The sequence below is a fragment of the Rhea pennata genome, chromosome Z, assembly GCF_028389875.1.
Source record: "Rhea pennata isolate bPtePen1 chromosome Z, bPtePen1.pri, whole genome shotgun sequence".
Taxonomy (NCBI): Eukaryota; Metazoa; Chordata; class Aves; order Rheiformes; family Rheidae; genus Rhea; species Rhea pennata.
Window position 1 is genome coordinate 61932584 of NC_084702.1, and position 15879 is coordinate 61948462.

The window sequence follows — 15879 nt, forward strand, 5'->3', positions numbered from 1 at the left end:
TCTGGAATCTAAGATGCTTAATGTAAACTACTGCAGAAGGACTTTTCCTCTCTCTCCTGCTAGGAAAAACAGGGTGTAGCAGTTGCTACTCTGCATTTAGAGAAGGCTGTGTGTAGAGAAAGGATGTGCAGTATGTTATGGACCCAGTCATTCCACAGTGTTTTTGCAGTTCCCTTCTAAATAGTGTGTGGTGTTTGGGACTAGACACGGAGGTATCTACAAAGCAGAAATTCACGATGCTTTTAAAGAGCAGTTTGATTAGCAGTTTCATGCTGAACTGCAGAGCTCAGTTCAGATTTCTCAAGACTGCTAAACAACAAGGGTAAATACACCTGTCCAGAGAGCCATGTTCTCACTGTTAAATTGTTGGGCTGCATCTATGCCATTAAATTGAAAAATGCTAGAGAGCATTCCTGGCACTGGAACTCAGTTGTTTATACTGTTGGATCATTAGACTTGGGCACACTGTTAACCTGAGCCAGCTACCTCTGGGTCAAACAATTCCTGGACGTGGCAAGGGAATTAGCATGGTTTGAGAAGCATTCCCAAGAGGCAGCTGGGATGTGCTTATCCTGTTTGGGGCAGCAAGGTAGTCTGAGAGTCTAGAAATGGGCCAATTTTTGCCAGTGTCTTAGCTTTGACAGTGACCTCAAGTTTACAGAACTTAATAGTATAGAGGCAACCTTATTTGCTTATGGATTGACTTGTTTAATGCTGGCTTCAGTCTACCTACCCGTGTCGTACTGTAATCATTGCTGCAGCTGCAGAGCGGATAAACTTAGGATATAAACTCACTATGCTGAGAGACGCCTGAAGAATAGGAAAAAGCTGTCTTGGAGATAAGACTGTGGAGAGAGATTTCACAGCAAAATGATCAACTTTAGACTCTGACCATCTTCAGGAGAAAGTCTTCCTATGTGACATTCAGGGATGCAAACCTCTGTGTTTCACAAAATCCACCAGAAAACGAATCCAGGAAGACATTTGATACATACCAGAGATTCCATGAAGTCTGCTAGAGATTTTGTCACTTCTATTGGGATTTATACGTAAAACCCACATTTGTATGTCTGCCTTCATGATGGACATCTGCATCAAACAGCTTTAGTTCTGGAGTTTAGAGAGAAAGGTATTCCAGTCTCAGTAATACTATAACTTCATTTTAAGAAATAATACTGGTTTTCTTTCTCTTTTGAAAGTACTCCCAGCACACTTTCTCTCAGGCTACATGTCCCATCCTCCTGTAAAAGGTTTTACTATCTTAGCCACTGAACTACCTGCAAGGTGCCTATAACAAATGGTCCTCTCAGAATGAAGGAATGCTGAAAAGAACTGTGAGTCTCAGGAACTACAATTATGTAAAGTCAGCAAACTAGATGTATTTATTTTAAAGTAAGATAGGCTGTATTTAACAGGATGCTCCCTTCACCCAGCAAACTACCAGCTGTTCCTCCTATTAGATGAATTCCATTCTAAACAAAAAGAAAAATATTTACAGTTGTGTGACAGTATTAAGAAACAGGTAAAGATGTCCTAAGGAAACCTCAAAGCTGATATTAGGAATCAAGAGCTATTCCAGGAATGCAATGTGGCAGGTAAAGAGGGTTTATGTTCTTGTTTTTTTCTTTAACATGGTATGAATTTTGCCCCTTAGGAGATCTGCTGTGGACCGATTAGAGATGATGTAAACTTTGGGTTCACTGGGTTTCCTTATGGAAGGATACTGTGTGAAAAGAAATGCCTTGTAAATTCCAAGGAGATGTGAATGACGTCTTTCTTCCACCTTCTTTTATTTTCTTTAATATTAGAAGAGTATTGTTGGATATATCCAAGCCAGTTGTGCTAACACCATGGAGGAGGGTGTGAATCTGGTTTGTGATAGTTTATTCCATCTACCTAGGTCTTTTTTTCAGTATTTTTGAGGGACGAAAAACCCTTAAAAGGGGAAGGGTGAAGATTGACTTGCATCGGAATTTAAGCATGTGCTAAGAGCTTTGCTGGATTAGACCTTAAGAGCAGCATAAAGCAGAATATTATTGAATTCTCGAGAAGTGATTTTGTGGGTTGCACACCCTGCAGTTCACTGATAGACAGATATCCAAGCTAACTCCAGAACTGGATGCGAATTGCTATATCAGCGCAGTGCTACACCCTAATTAATTGGCATTGGGGAGTTAGGTGAATTAGCTCAGGTAGCTCCATACAACTGCAGCTCTGCTTCTTCTGGGCCACATGGTAACCAAGCTGTGTCAGATCAGGTAGACACTGAAGCTTTATCAGAACCTGGTCCTAGACTGCAAGATGTACTATGTCTATAGGAATCCCCCTGACTTTGGAAAAGTAGCCTAGTTTTGCAATCAGACTTTTCCTAAGACAATGTAGAAGACTTTAGAAGTAGAAATCTTTTGCAATGGAAATAAATAGAAAAATACATATACATATTTTCTTTTTTGTAAGCACCAAATAACCTGAAACAAAATTCAGAAACTATGTTTGCATCACAACCTCTACATTTGTGTGTTTCCAGTACAGACATTGCCCAATTCTATTCACTCCCAATCTACAATAGAGCGACAGTTCTTCATTTGGTCAAATTGTGCTGAATGTAGCCAGAAGAAAGCCCCTTTTGTTTATTATGAATAAACAGACTCTTCTCCAATAGACTGAAGTAGAGATTAAGCAAATCCTCACTAATCTGGCTGGATGGTGGCAGCTTTTGATTGTGTAATGGGAGGAAAAAAAAGGTTTCAAAGGACCCTGGCTATTTTAAACACTTTTAAGTCCTTTAAAACAGAAAACTTTAGATGGAGGTTCAAATTTTCCATTCTGCACAATAAGATGTGCTGGGACGTACTCTACAGCTAAACTGTTTTTGATTTTTTATCAAAATATACACTGGCACACTTGAGTCTCCCATAGGTAGGCATAATACACAAATGGCCTTGTACAGCAGTTTCAGTCATGGAGATTTATGTCTTTGGTGGTCCTTGCAGCACCATTGTGAGATGAAGTCCTCAATTACTTTGACTGTCTTAAATTGCAGTTTAAATATTTCTTGAAAACTACTTCTTCTTCCTCAAATTTAGTTTCTAGTTGAGGGAGGTACCTTGAAATTATCTGGCCACAGAGAAAAATTACAAAGTTTTTAATGTTATATAGTTTTCTAGCCTGAATTCCTGAAGAAATGGAATGTATGTAATCAGAGTCCATATGCTCGTATTGTTCAATTGTGTTGGCTATTTGATCTATGTTTTTCAGTGGCATTGAGGGTTTAGAGATACTATATTCCCCTCTGTTTCATGAAATGAAACATAAGGAACATCAGAGGATCTACATGGCAGGTAGATATTTTGAATGCAGGAAAAGCCCCAGTCAGAGCTTGCATTTACTTGGGAAGAGCTAACTACAGGAGAGAAAGTCAAGGGAAAACACTTTTCATCCATGCCACTGCTTATGGAACTTCCTTTCTGAAGCTGTATTTCTTAGGTATAGACTTATGAATGCAATAATGTAATCACCAGATAATCAAGTGTTTAAGTTATGACACTTGGCAGTCCCTTATGACTTTACCTATAGCTTTGTGACTGACACCTCTGGAGTGAATCAATCATTTCATAGGAAGTTTTGATTTCTGGCTGTTGAAGTATTGTTCACAGAACTGCAAAGTGAAGATAAGGAGCTTGATAACACATTATGATGACAGAATATCCTCAGGCGTTCACAGTCTAGTGAAGCAGAGAGTTATGTAAAAAAGAGGCCCAGCCACTTGCTAAAATTCTGCGAGTGTTTGCATATTTTGTCCAGTTTCTATTAGTCAAATTAGCCGTACTCATTTTTCTAAAGCTGTATTCTTTGCTCTTATTAAATTGCTCTGATTAAATTCCAGTAGCAAACAGATCCTTACAGTCACTTGTGCTAGTGCAGATTGGGAAGAAATGTTTGTGGCTCACCCCCTCTCTATTTCCTATTGACATTTCAATATTTCTGTACAGGTTCTGTTTATCCTGTGTCTGCCAAGGTTACTACAATGTGATTAAAATGAAAAATTATTCTGTCCTGCACTGTTTAAAATGATAAGAGCAATTCTTAACTGTAGCTTGAGACAAAAGGGATAGACAGAAATGTGGTGAATCCAATAAACATAACCTTTGTCAAACAGATCTCAGAAAGAAAAGGCTGCAGAGCCTCAGGAAACAAGTCACTGAACAAGGTAGCCAAGTACCAGCTCTCATCTTTTCCAGCACATAAGATGGTACGATCACCTTTCCCCAGTAAGGCTTTGTGTATATATGCTGCGTTTACGTGTTGTACCTGTTGTCATGTAGTAGGGGCAAGCCCTACAGCCAGTTAAATGATGTTTTGGCACTGAACTGCAGCTAGGGAAGATGCCCCAAAGCAGAGCTCCTCTGAGCATTGGACACAACTCAGCACTATGGCTTCTCTCCTCTCCCGGTCCTCGAGGCGAACAATCCCAGAATCACCAACATTTGCTGACTAGATGTGTCTGGTACAGGGGATGATGGAGGGAGAAAGAGACCACAGTGCTGTGCTGCACCAGTGCAGGAGGTGACTTATCACTGTGTGCACGACAACTCTCAGTAATGCAAGACACCTGCTGTGTTTCCATCATGCCATCCTGGACATGTAAGCAAAGCCACTTTACACTCCCAGGGGTAATTCGAAAGTCAGCTGGTCAGAGCAAACATTGGGAAAAAGGCTTATTAAAACAAATGTTTGCATAATGATGAGCATCCTTGTACTTTCCTTTGAGCTACTGGATAGTGATTCAGGCATCTCAAAACCAAAACACGTGATACCCATGAACTAGTGATCTGAGCAGATGCGACAATCATTAACAAAGCTCTGCCCAGTCAAGAGTTAACACAGCCAGCTTTTGATGGCATCAGTTATACAGCTTTCCTCACATATCACCATTTAGCTCCCTTCCCCATGACATTGTCACAATAAATTAAAGCCCCCATCATGCAAGCGCTTCATGCATGTGGGCAGTCAGAGTTAATCACATGCCTGAGTGTTTGCAGGGTTGCAGCCTGACAGATTAAAATCTAGAAAAGCAACCACATAAAATGACCTATTTTGAGTGGGAGGAGAAAGCTCTCAGCAGAAGTTCTCTCTGCTTGGATGTAACATTGATGAAGATGTTATCTGTTATGTTTTTGCCAACACATCTTTCTCTCCTACACCGTGTATACCTAAACATGTAACAGCAAAGGCTCAAATGTGAAACTGGCACTGTGCCAGCACTCTGAAACTGTTATGTGGCCAGACACAGGAACAGCTGCCTGGCACAGGAGAGTCGTAGACTTGTCTGTTGAATAAGTTCTCGAGTAACATTTGTCAGTTTTGAAGATTAGAAGTAGCAATTATGGGATAGTAGGATAATGAAAAATAAAACAAAGGTAGCAAAACAAAGGGAGATACTGTTACTCACTGCTTGTCATGCACTCCGCAGTGTCAGCAGCCCAGTTAGCACCTGCCTCATTAATAGGTTTTAGGAAGAAAGCTGTTACAGGACCCTTCTTTGTGGCAGCTGTTAGTCTGCAAATCAGTTCTAATGGATGAAAAGAGTGATGTTTATCCTGCTTTCCTTTGAAGGGGAAACGCTAAACAAATATATCTTTTAAAATTTTAATTTCTCTCTTTATACATATATAAATAAATACACACACACACACACACATATATATAACTAAATACACATAACTGAATCAATATCATGGTACTTTGTGGCCTGCCATTGCATTGCCTACATGTTGCTAAATATGTTACATTATGTTGCCAGACAGAACATAATGTGGAAGGAAAGAAATCTGGAATTTTTTCAAGCAATTGCCAAACTAGTTTTTTTCCCCTGTGCTTCATCCGTTTTGGAATAAAGCTTCATTTTCAATAATACTTTTGGACTTACTTGCTTTGACATCTTTAAATCTCATCGCTTGACACTGATGTAGATTTGGAAGTGTAACACTAGTTATGAACAGTTAATTATGAAGGCTAATACAAATTCAACTTTCTTTCCCACCTCTTTCTTTTTTCCAACAAAAGCCCAAACCCAGAGTAATTCTCTATCTGATGAGGCACTGCAGGGAAATGGAATTCATATCCTTGTCTAAATTTATATGTTTTAAAAATAATCACAAACTTTTTGTTCAGGTTGTGCAAAGGTTTGGGGTTTCTGGATCCACAGGAATGCTACCAGATGTGTTTTAGCTCAGAAAAATTCAGTGTTCAGAGTCAAATATAAATTTAACCTCTTTGGATAGTCCTTCAGTCACCCCCATTCTCAGCTGTGGCAGATAAGTGAGCTTTGTATGAAGTCACCTCTGCTTGCCCAGCCTTTGTCCTGGAGGGTGAAAGCGAGTCACCCAGGAGATGCAGTCAGGAGTTATAATGCCCTAATGATAAGCAGGTGAGTAGAGTTGCTTAACAGTAGTTTTTTTCTCAAGCCACCTTGGGCTAAACTTTCTGTCCTGTGTCTCTGAAGTCATGCAGCAAGAAGTATGCATCTTTACTGTTCAGCCACAGGAACATATTGATAAAAGTACCTGAGTATGGCAGAAATTTGTGTTACAAGCAAAAATAGGACGTAAGTAGACATGTATTTTCTGTGTTAATGAAGTCTGGAAAAAAGAAAGGGAAACAATTCCTGTAAATTGTATAAATAAAACATATTCAGTGATTTCATTAGGGCAGTGAGCTCCCTTTAAATGTTGTGATTGTTTTATTTGTTATTATACAACAATACAGCAGGGTAGTTTGTTAGGCAGATTTTTTTTTTTTCATACCGCAAGAATAATTCTCATTAATGCAAATCTGTATTGCATTTGCACATCACAAGGAAAGTCTATTCTTAAATGGTCATAGAGATTTATTTTTTCCATTTTTTACATGAGTAGGCAGTGATACATTCTCTGAAAGCAGCTATCATTTGGATGACCTAATAATAATTTCATCCAGTCAAAATACAATTATGATTTCATTCTTTAGACTAAACGCACGATACAGGAAGACTTCTGATGCCCCTTGTTATGTTTCATGGACAGATATTGAAGATAACCACACTAAAAAAAATTATAATCATGGCCAACTGCTGTCATCTTTGATGCTGGTGCAGTTGCAGGTGTGTTAGATGTTTATATGTACGTTTTTATTATATGATCACTCTCTATTTACAGAAAAAGTAGCAGTTCCTCCAAGAAATTCTTAAGTGCCAGTAGCATCTCACTTGCTGGAGGTAGGAGTACAAATCTTTAGCTGTAACATAAAAGATTGCTTGGATAGCCCTAGGGACATTTTTTAAAAACTTGCTGCACTAGGCAAATTTTAATTGCAATTCATGAGCTCTGTATGAAAGATTTAATTTATTTAAAAACCCAGAATGTAAGCCATTTTGTAAATTAAATGACAAATCCTCCCTGCCCCCTCCCAAGCATTCGTTCAAGTACCAGTTGGAGTTTTAGTCTCTCTGTAAGCTCATTTCCACCCCACAGGTAGCAGTGCACAAGAATGGAGGCGTTATTTGAAAAGCCATTGGTATGATGGAGTGAAATACACTGCAGACATGTCCTGCAGGAGAGCTGAGGTGCAATGCTCGAAGGGCTGCATGCAGCAGTAAATTGCTGATCCCCAAAGACTCTGTTCTCAGCCCTTTATTTTTCCTCTCCATCCTCTCACAATGACAGTATGACCAGCTTGGTTGTCATTTGCTCATTGGTTTTTGACATGATCTCTCTGTTTAATTAGTGATGTGTCATTAGAAAGTGCCTAAGGATGTGGAGGTGAGGAATTGCTTTATAGATGAGAGGAAAGCAAAGATGAGATTGCCACTTAGACACACTTACCCCAGGACTGCCAGAGTGCTCTTCTTGTCTGTGCTGTTTAGCATGAAGGAACCCTGGAGTGTGTGTGCAATAGAAATTAGAATAAATAAGAAGATGAAGGAAGTATGTCTTGTTTCATCCCCTTGTACCAGTCAGACACTGCAAAAGAAATAGATCCTATCCAGTTGGGAAGGCTTGCATGGTGGAGTCCATGGTGGATACTGTGCTGGTGTAGCCACCGCCTCTTCCTTTCCCTACAGGTTCCACCACAAGGATGGACAAGAAAAGCATATGGAAATGCCACTTCACAGCAGATTACTCTGGGGGAATATTAAGGGTCAATGCAAGTTACAGCTATTTCTCCTCTGTACTTCTCCAGGTCTGGGAAAAACATAAATACCAGTGAATTTGATAGCAGATCTACTTACTACTATGATCTGCTACTAGATCTAGTTTACTGTTATGTCTAGTAAAATGAGAAGTTTGGCAGCTCCCTACATTTAATAGCTTAACTACCTTAACTGGGAAGGAAACTGAACAGTAAAGATCAGCTAGACTTTCACAGATGCAAACAGAGAGGTGGAGCCCAACCCCTGGCCCTTTTCAGCCTTGGTGTGTGTACACAGTGAGGCACCGTTTGTACAGGAAGATGGTCCTTTGTAGGAAATTACTGCAATACCTGAGTGCTAGATGTGGCATTCAACACATGTGAATCCTCGTTTCTTACTGATCCTGCCTTTGCCTTTCTGAACACTGTGCAACGTTTTAATACATTGGTAGTCTTTGAGTTCTCCTTTTTTAAGGTGTTATTTTAATTTTTGGTTTAAGTGTGAAGGCGATAGCTCTGCTGAGGCTGAAACTTTCTGCCAAATGCTAGACTTCAGTGAATTTTTATGGCTGAGCTGTAAAGCAGTGAAAATAGAGATTTATAGGGGAAGCTTGACAGACTGTTAATGAAAGCAAAGCTAGAGAGTGGTTACAGATTAGAAATATATCCCTATTGATATGTATTTCTGTAAAGTACCAGAACAGCTTTGTTCTGCATGTTCCCTCCTGTCTCCAGGAAGGGCCTAGGCTCTTCAATGTGAAAGAGGAATTCTCACTATTTTAAAAAGTGTTCAGACATGTCCTGCACCTTCTGTTAGGAAATCATATAGTCAAGTGATTACTAATACACAGTGACTAACCTTCCTTTGAGCTCAGTGTGACACAAGTTTTGTGTCAAAGCTTTCACTGTGCAAGCATGACCTATCATTGTCATGAATTCCTGCTATGAACTTTATTCTTTCTTTATTACTGACTATACATAATTATTTCTGACCTTATTTAAATGAAGCAGTTTCCCTTTCTGATATGAATGTTCCTTTTTAGAGTATAATTATTCCAACGCTTAGCATGCATTGACTGACCTATATAGAGCTGAGTGTCTACCAAATAGATAAAGAACCAAACAAGTTACAGAAGAGTTCATATTGGCCTGAAACTCTCCTCGTGTCTTAGCAGATGTACTCTTATTCCAAACTGTTCCTTGGGCTAGAAAGGTATAGTAGCTAATACTGTGTCAAAAGTTCACTGAAACGTTGCAGCTGCAGAATTTTTCTGTCTCATTTCTTCCTGATGGTGACAGCTTTAGATTTGTCCTGGTTTTAACTAAATCCATTATATCCTGCAAGCCTGCAGCAGTGCTGTTCCGGAAGAACCTACCTACCATTTTGCAGATTTGGATATCAGAATTCAAGCCTTTCAAAAATTTTCTATAGCTCATGGAAGTAAAGATAAGCATAGTTACACCTTCACTTTTCTAGAGGTATTTTGGTCCAAAAGGTACTATAAAGTAGTAGGCTCATACAGAGATGATGATGAAGACAGAAGCCCTGATTAACAAAGAGGCTGAGGTGGCCGCAGTTTTCAGCACTGCCGCATTTAGCTTTTCATGCCTGACCCCACAGGGGAATCTAGAGCGTTACCTATATTCTCAATTAGTGGAGGTGGAGGGCTAAATTTCTTGGGACGCAATTCTGCTTAGGGCAGCACTGTACAACGTCCTTGCAGTACTCCCATGTGAAACAGTGATCCCAGTGAAATCTCGTCCATCCCTGAGGCTTTTTCACCTTAGCCAGTGCTATTTGGCATCTCTCCACCCACCAGGCATTCAGATAACCTGGAGCAAGGTTCATCTAAGCCTATTGTTCCAAAAATGCAGTGTCATGTTCCAGTCTGTAGGTAGGGCAGAGATGGAAAGTCATGAGTCCCAGGCCTGCCCTAAGGACAGTGCGTATTTTGTGTTAAACAGTCACTGGGTAAAATGCAGTTCTTCGACGTTCTTTGGAACACAAGGAAGGCACAGTTCACCTCTGCCAGGGAGAGCTGCAGCCTCCTTCTGCGCAAGGGAGTTGGCTCCTTCTCTCACCCAAAGAATCTCAAACTCGGTGCAGCGGTAGAGTTTCAGTCAGAGTGGGGACTACCCTTTTCTCCCAGAATAGCTAACAGTTGTTGTAGTACAACTTCTTTATTCTCAAAATAAATTGCCTATACGTTTAGGATTTTAGAAGTGAACTTAGCAATAGCTGCTCATTAAGTTAATGCTTAGGCAGTGAGTTTGCCTTCCCTCCCCCCCCCCATCTAAGATTTCTGTCCTTCTTGATGTCCAAAGCAGAGTTTGTGCTCAGTATGATATGCTACATGACATAGACTCTGGTGCTATCTGACGTCAGATAGCATACATAACCAATTAAAAAATCTGAGATCAGTAAAAAGAAGTAAAATTAAATTACTGCTCTGATTTTGTTGTTCATTTCCACATTTACTGCAATAAAGGCCTCACATCTTGTAACTCTTCTTAAACTATCAGTTGTTGCTAGTTTGCAGAAAGAGTGACAAGGAAATAATTGGCTTACTATAGAGTGCATGGCAAGATTTCTGAGGGAATTGTGGGACATAGGATACAGGAAGGTGAGGAGTCACATGAAGTGTGAGTTTTCCCACTTAAATGTAACGCATACAATTTTCCATGTGAAAAAGCTGATAGACTTTTGGTGGGTGGATACAGAGATACATATAACAGCATCATAAAATCAGTGAAAAAGCATAGGCTGGAGATCAGCTAGTCCAGATTCACACTCAGGGCTCCCAGGTTGCTCAGGGCTTTGCCCACTCATGTGCTCAATATCTCTAAGGCTAGAGCCCCCACCAGCCTCTCTGGGCAACCTGCTGTGGTGCCTTCCCACCCTCAGAGTGAAGAATTTGTTGTAAGTTGGGAGTGTTGCCTCTTGTCCTTTCGCTGTACAGCTCTGACGTCAAAGAGCCCCATGTTGCCTTCTTTCTAATTTCTCTTTAGTTCAGAGAAGGCTGCTGTTAGATTCCCCTTCTCTAAGGGGCAGGCTAAACAACCTCTGTGCCTTCAGGCTCCTGCATCGTACGTTGCAGCATCCTAACCATCGTGCTGGCTGGCCCTCTGATGGACTCTGTTCCATTTGTCTCTGTCCACTTTACTGGGAGGTCCAAAGCTAGGCATAACACTTAAGATAAAATCTGGAATTTATGAATAAAGGGAAATAATCACTTCCCTTGTTCTGTTGGCTGCACTCTTCCTCATGCAGCCAAGTATGTGGTTAGCCTTTATTGCTTCAGGGCTTAATCACATAGGAATCCAAAGTTTCATTTCTTTGGCTTTGAAAATGAATATTCTATCTAGTTCCCCCTGTCACACTAGAAGAAGCAGTATGCTAATACAGCAATGCATGTATCAGTTAAATATTTACATGCAAGAAATAGTACCTGTTGTGCTAAGAGCCTCTTCTATGTTTAATCTTTATTTAATCTTTATTCCTGGTTCAGGAACAATCAATCCGATTCTGCAAAGTTTCTTCAGCCGTCCTGAAAGTAGAAATAACAGAACTATTATTTGAAGCCATTACTCTTGGGGTAAGACCAGGATGGAAGGAAAAGGCAATTCAAATCCTGTTTTTAGATGAAGAATTTAAATGGAAATATGGGATATTTCTTAATATGATCTTGGACTCATCCCACCTCCAATACCATATTGTATAGTGTATGTGTCTAGGCAGTACTAAAACTTTCCAAAACTTCTTGATTCTGTCTGAAAGCCTGTTTAACTGTGTTTGTTTACTGTTAGATAAAAAAAATTACAAGATCTATGAAATAATATAAACTGATACCTCTAAAATGTTCTTGTAAGAAGAAAACATTTTATCAGATCATTACATTGCTTTTTATTTTAATGACTTTCTTGAGGAACTGAACAATTGATTGGCATCCTTGTTGGAAGTTGTGGTTCTCTCACTAGTTCCCACTGAGTACTTTAGTATTCTAACCAATTATAAATTATCAGACAAATACCTATATAAAAATAAGATTACTAGATCAAAGAGATTATTCTAATAAATAAATAAGTTTATCACATACCTCAAGCTTAGTTTTCCACCAAAATAAAATTTGGGATATTTTTTAGGAAACAGATTTTGTATGAGTATTAGCTGAGCATTTGGATTTTTAAGATTCCTCTAAGTATTATGAATAGGAGTCTATGTACACTTGTGGTTAAAATGAGTAATTATTTAGGAATAAGCTGTTGCTGAAGAGCTGTTTGAAGAGTGCTGACATGCCTCAAACTTGGACAGACTCTTCAGTTCCAGGAAACCTGGCAACCCCAGGGTGCCTGGGAGTTCTGCGAGACAAAGTGAGCAGTGAGCTATAAGGGCACTGTGAGACGCTGTGACCTTAGGAAGAACCCCAGGAAAATTATTAGGCACTTAGCTTCCAAGGGGAATTTCACAAAGCTATCTGAATATGACTAGATTTCTCTAATGTATTTCTCTCTTATTTCATGTTAAAGTGAATCTCTGGCTCCACCAGCATAAATATTAGTTTGCAGAGTTTTTTTCTGCCTCACATTTTTGTAGTAGCTGGTCTTTTATTTGGTTTGTGGATTTCCCATATTGTCCCCAGTGCGACTAGTTTACCAGATTTTAATGAGAGATTTTCAAACCAGACTTAATTAGTCCTGTTGAGGAAACATATTTCTCTCATAAACTTGTAAATATATGAGTTTAAACTTACAGTGCTCAACCTAATTTGCAGGAAGCACAAATGAAACTCTGCATGCATGAATCTGGCACTGGATCATGCTCTGACGCAGGTACATCTCACAGGTCCTATCCTGTTGGAGCACGTTACTTTGAGAGAGCTGTCTAGAAGCCCTAAAGTTTGTGACGTATAATTTCTCAGACATCAAAGAATTCAAAAATATGGTGAAAAAGTGTGACAATCCTTTGACCATGGCATAGCATGTACAAGTAATATCATAAATAAAACTTGGAGTGGTGCATGGGGTTATTCCACCCTATTCTTCCTGCACTAGCCATGGTTGAACTTCATGAGGTTCCTCTCCGCCCAGCTCTCCAGCCTGTCCAGGTCTCTCTGAATGGCAGCACAGCCCTCAGGTCTATCAGCCACTCCTCCCAGCTTGGTATCATCAGCAAACATGCTGAGGAGGCACTCTGTCCCTTCATCCAGGTCACTGATGAATAAGTTGAACAAAAGTGGACCTGTTACTGACCTCTGGGGGCACACCGCTAGCTACAGGCCTTCATCTGGACTCTGTGCCACAGATCACAACCCTCTGAGCTCCATCTTTCAGCCACTTCTCCATCCACTTTACCATCCACTCATCCAACCCACACTTCCTGAGCTTACCTATGAGGATGTTACAAGAGACAGTGTTGAGAGCCTTGCTGAAGTCAAGGTAGACAACATCCACTTCTCTCCCCTCTTCTACCCAGCCAGTTGTGCCATCATCGGAGGCTATCTGATTGGTTAAGCATGTGCAGTCTTGATGTGAATGGATGGAGAGCAGCTTGCAGCATAAGGTATCACACCTCCTTGTGGACCCCTGTAAAACTTGTGTCTGTAGAGGGTATCTCTCTGGTAATTAAGTTAGTTAGAGGCTGCAGGCCCTTAGGACTATTTTTGATTGTTTGGTGGTCCATGTGAAAGGTGGGTGAAGTTCGTCCATTTTCACAGTGATCTTAGAGGTATAAGGGAAGCTTTGGCTTTGGTGGAGTCTTCTCTCCCAGTTTGTGTGCTTCTCTGTGTTGTTAGCTTGCTGTCTGTCCCAGCCGTGCTGTGGGAGAACATGCCCTCAAACTGTTAGCCTGTCTGCCCGTTCGTCACTGAAGTCTGTCTGTGTCAATCACATGGGAGGCAGGGAGCACAGCCAGGACTGTTTTGCTGGCTGGTGTTCAACTCCCTGCTGTGTTTCATCAGTGAATGAAGTAGAATGGTGGATTAGTGGTGTGTTGCACTGATCCCTTGCCAGCAGATCAATTGCTGTCACACAGCGTTGTTGTTTGGGGGAACAAATAATTGTGAACTTTGACAAAGAATGGGCTGGGGAATACAGCATCTGAAGTTAGACAGCAAGTGAGGGCAGGTTCTGATTTAGCAAAATGATTAGTACTGAACAGATCCTGGTTTCAGCTTAACAACTTGAGAGTCAAACCTTCATCACAGACCTGCCCTTTATGTTTGCATTCAGATGCCCTAACCTTTGGGAAGTTTGGCTTTCATATCCATGTGACAGGGCCTGTCTCTCTCTCTCTTGTTTTCGACCAGATTGCAGTTTACAGCAACAATTTGGAAAATTCACACAGATCAGCCATTATGCTGTTACAGTTTTATGCTAATGTTGGGTGAAATGTATGTCACAATAGTTTGAGGTTTATAGTGCTTTTTTCTGTAAAATTCTAAGTTACTCTTTGTAAGACTGTGCAAACAAGAAGTAGCTTTTTTTTTTTTTTTTTTTTTTTTGCCAAGGGCAAGACTTATGACCTAAACAAGAGTTACAACAAGGCTTCTTGCAGTGTGTGTGCTGAGTGAGCTTTCTTTCCTTATTCTGCAAAGAATGGCTTCTATACCTGTACAGTCAAACCTGAAGACTCCTTGCTGTTTAATTGCTTTTGGTTCCATCTGGTCTTTCTGAGGAAAAAAAAAATTGTTTTTCAGTTAAATAATTCAAACAGTCAAAATAAGAGCTTGATTCAACTGATATGTGATGACAGATTTTTTTACCTTCAGTGGCAACTTGGCCTACTCAAGATTGCTTCCTCAAAGATGACCCATAAAAAGAGTTTAAAAGTTTAATGGTTTTTTTCCTGTCTTTGTTTCAATCAGTTAATCAATCACTGAGACACCTGTTGTGTTCCAATTGTACATGAAAGACAAAACAATCTTAAAAGAACTGCATCACCACCAAAGAAAGGGATGCAGTCTCATGTTATCCTGTTGTCAGCAGCAGTTCAGAGCTGGTTTTGTGCTTCCATACACTACCAGCTGAGTTACTTATTTAGGTATTTATTTACAGACATTTATTCTGACATCCAGATGAGTCCATATTGTTTCCATTTGTTTTCAGGCTGGGGCCGTGGGAGTCATGAGAAAGAAAGGGTATAATTTTCAAACATGCCGAAGCAACTAAGTTCAGAATATCAAAGATTTGGCCACTTAGAGACAGAAATTTGAGAAGGGAGAGATTAGTTACTTTGGCAAGTTTGACAAAGCATACACACCAAAAAAACATTCAAACATATTCTGAAGATTTGAAACAGAAGTGACTCAAATTTCAGTGACTAATTGCTTGCTTTGTAAGAAGATGGTGTCTTTCTAGCCTTCCAATGACTTTTTTTCTGAATATTTTCTATATTTTCTAATATTTCAGTCTCATAAAATAGAGCCAACCATCCTAACACAGTGCTCTAGTAATGTTTTTCTGGTGCTCTACAGAAATGTAAAATTATTTTCTTCAACTTGGTTCCTCGTTTGTCCCCTTTTTATGTCAAAGGAGTGTAGTAGCTCATTTGCCATATCATTGCCCTTCAAGCTCCAATTGAAATGCTTTCCTGTTGGGTTCCCTACATCCTTTTCATGAATAACTTTCCAAGGTACAGTCACTCATTCTGTGCGTGTGGTGTGTGTTTACTGTTCTTAAGAACTGTGAGGGATTTTACTTTCAACTATATTA

The 15879-nt window shown here is 40.0% G+C and overlaps 1 long non-coding RNA gene across 1 annotated transcript; it reads right to left on the minus strand.

The window, feature by feature from the left end:
- Positions 1-7196: 7196 nt before the first annotated feature.
- Positions 7197-11691, minus strand: LOC134153393 (uncharacterized). Its single transcript, XR_009961154.1, has 3 exons — positions 11619-11691; positions 7863-7915; positions 7197-7275 (listed from the first exon to the last, which is right to left on the minus strand). It is a non-coding gene; the product is annotated as an uncharacterized LOC134153393 (long non-coding RNA).
- Between the last annotated feature and the right edge of the window lie 4188 nt (positions 11692-15879).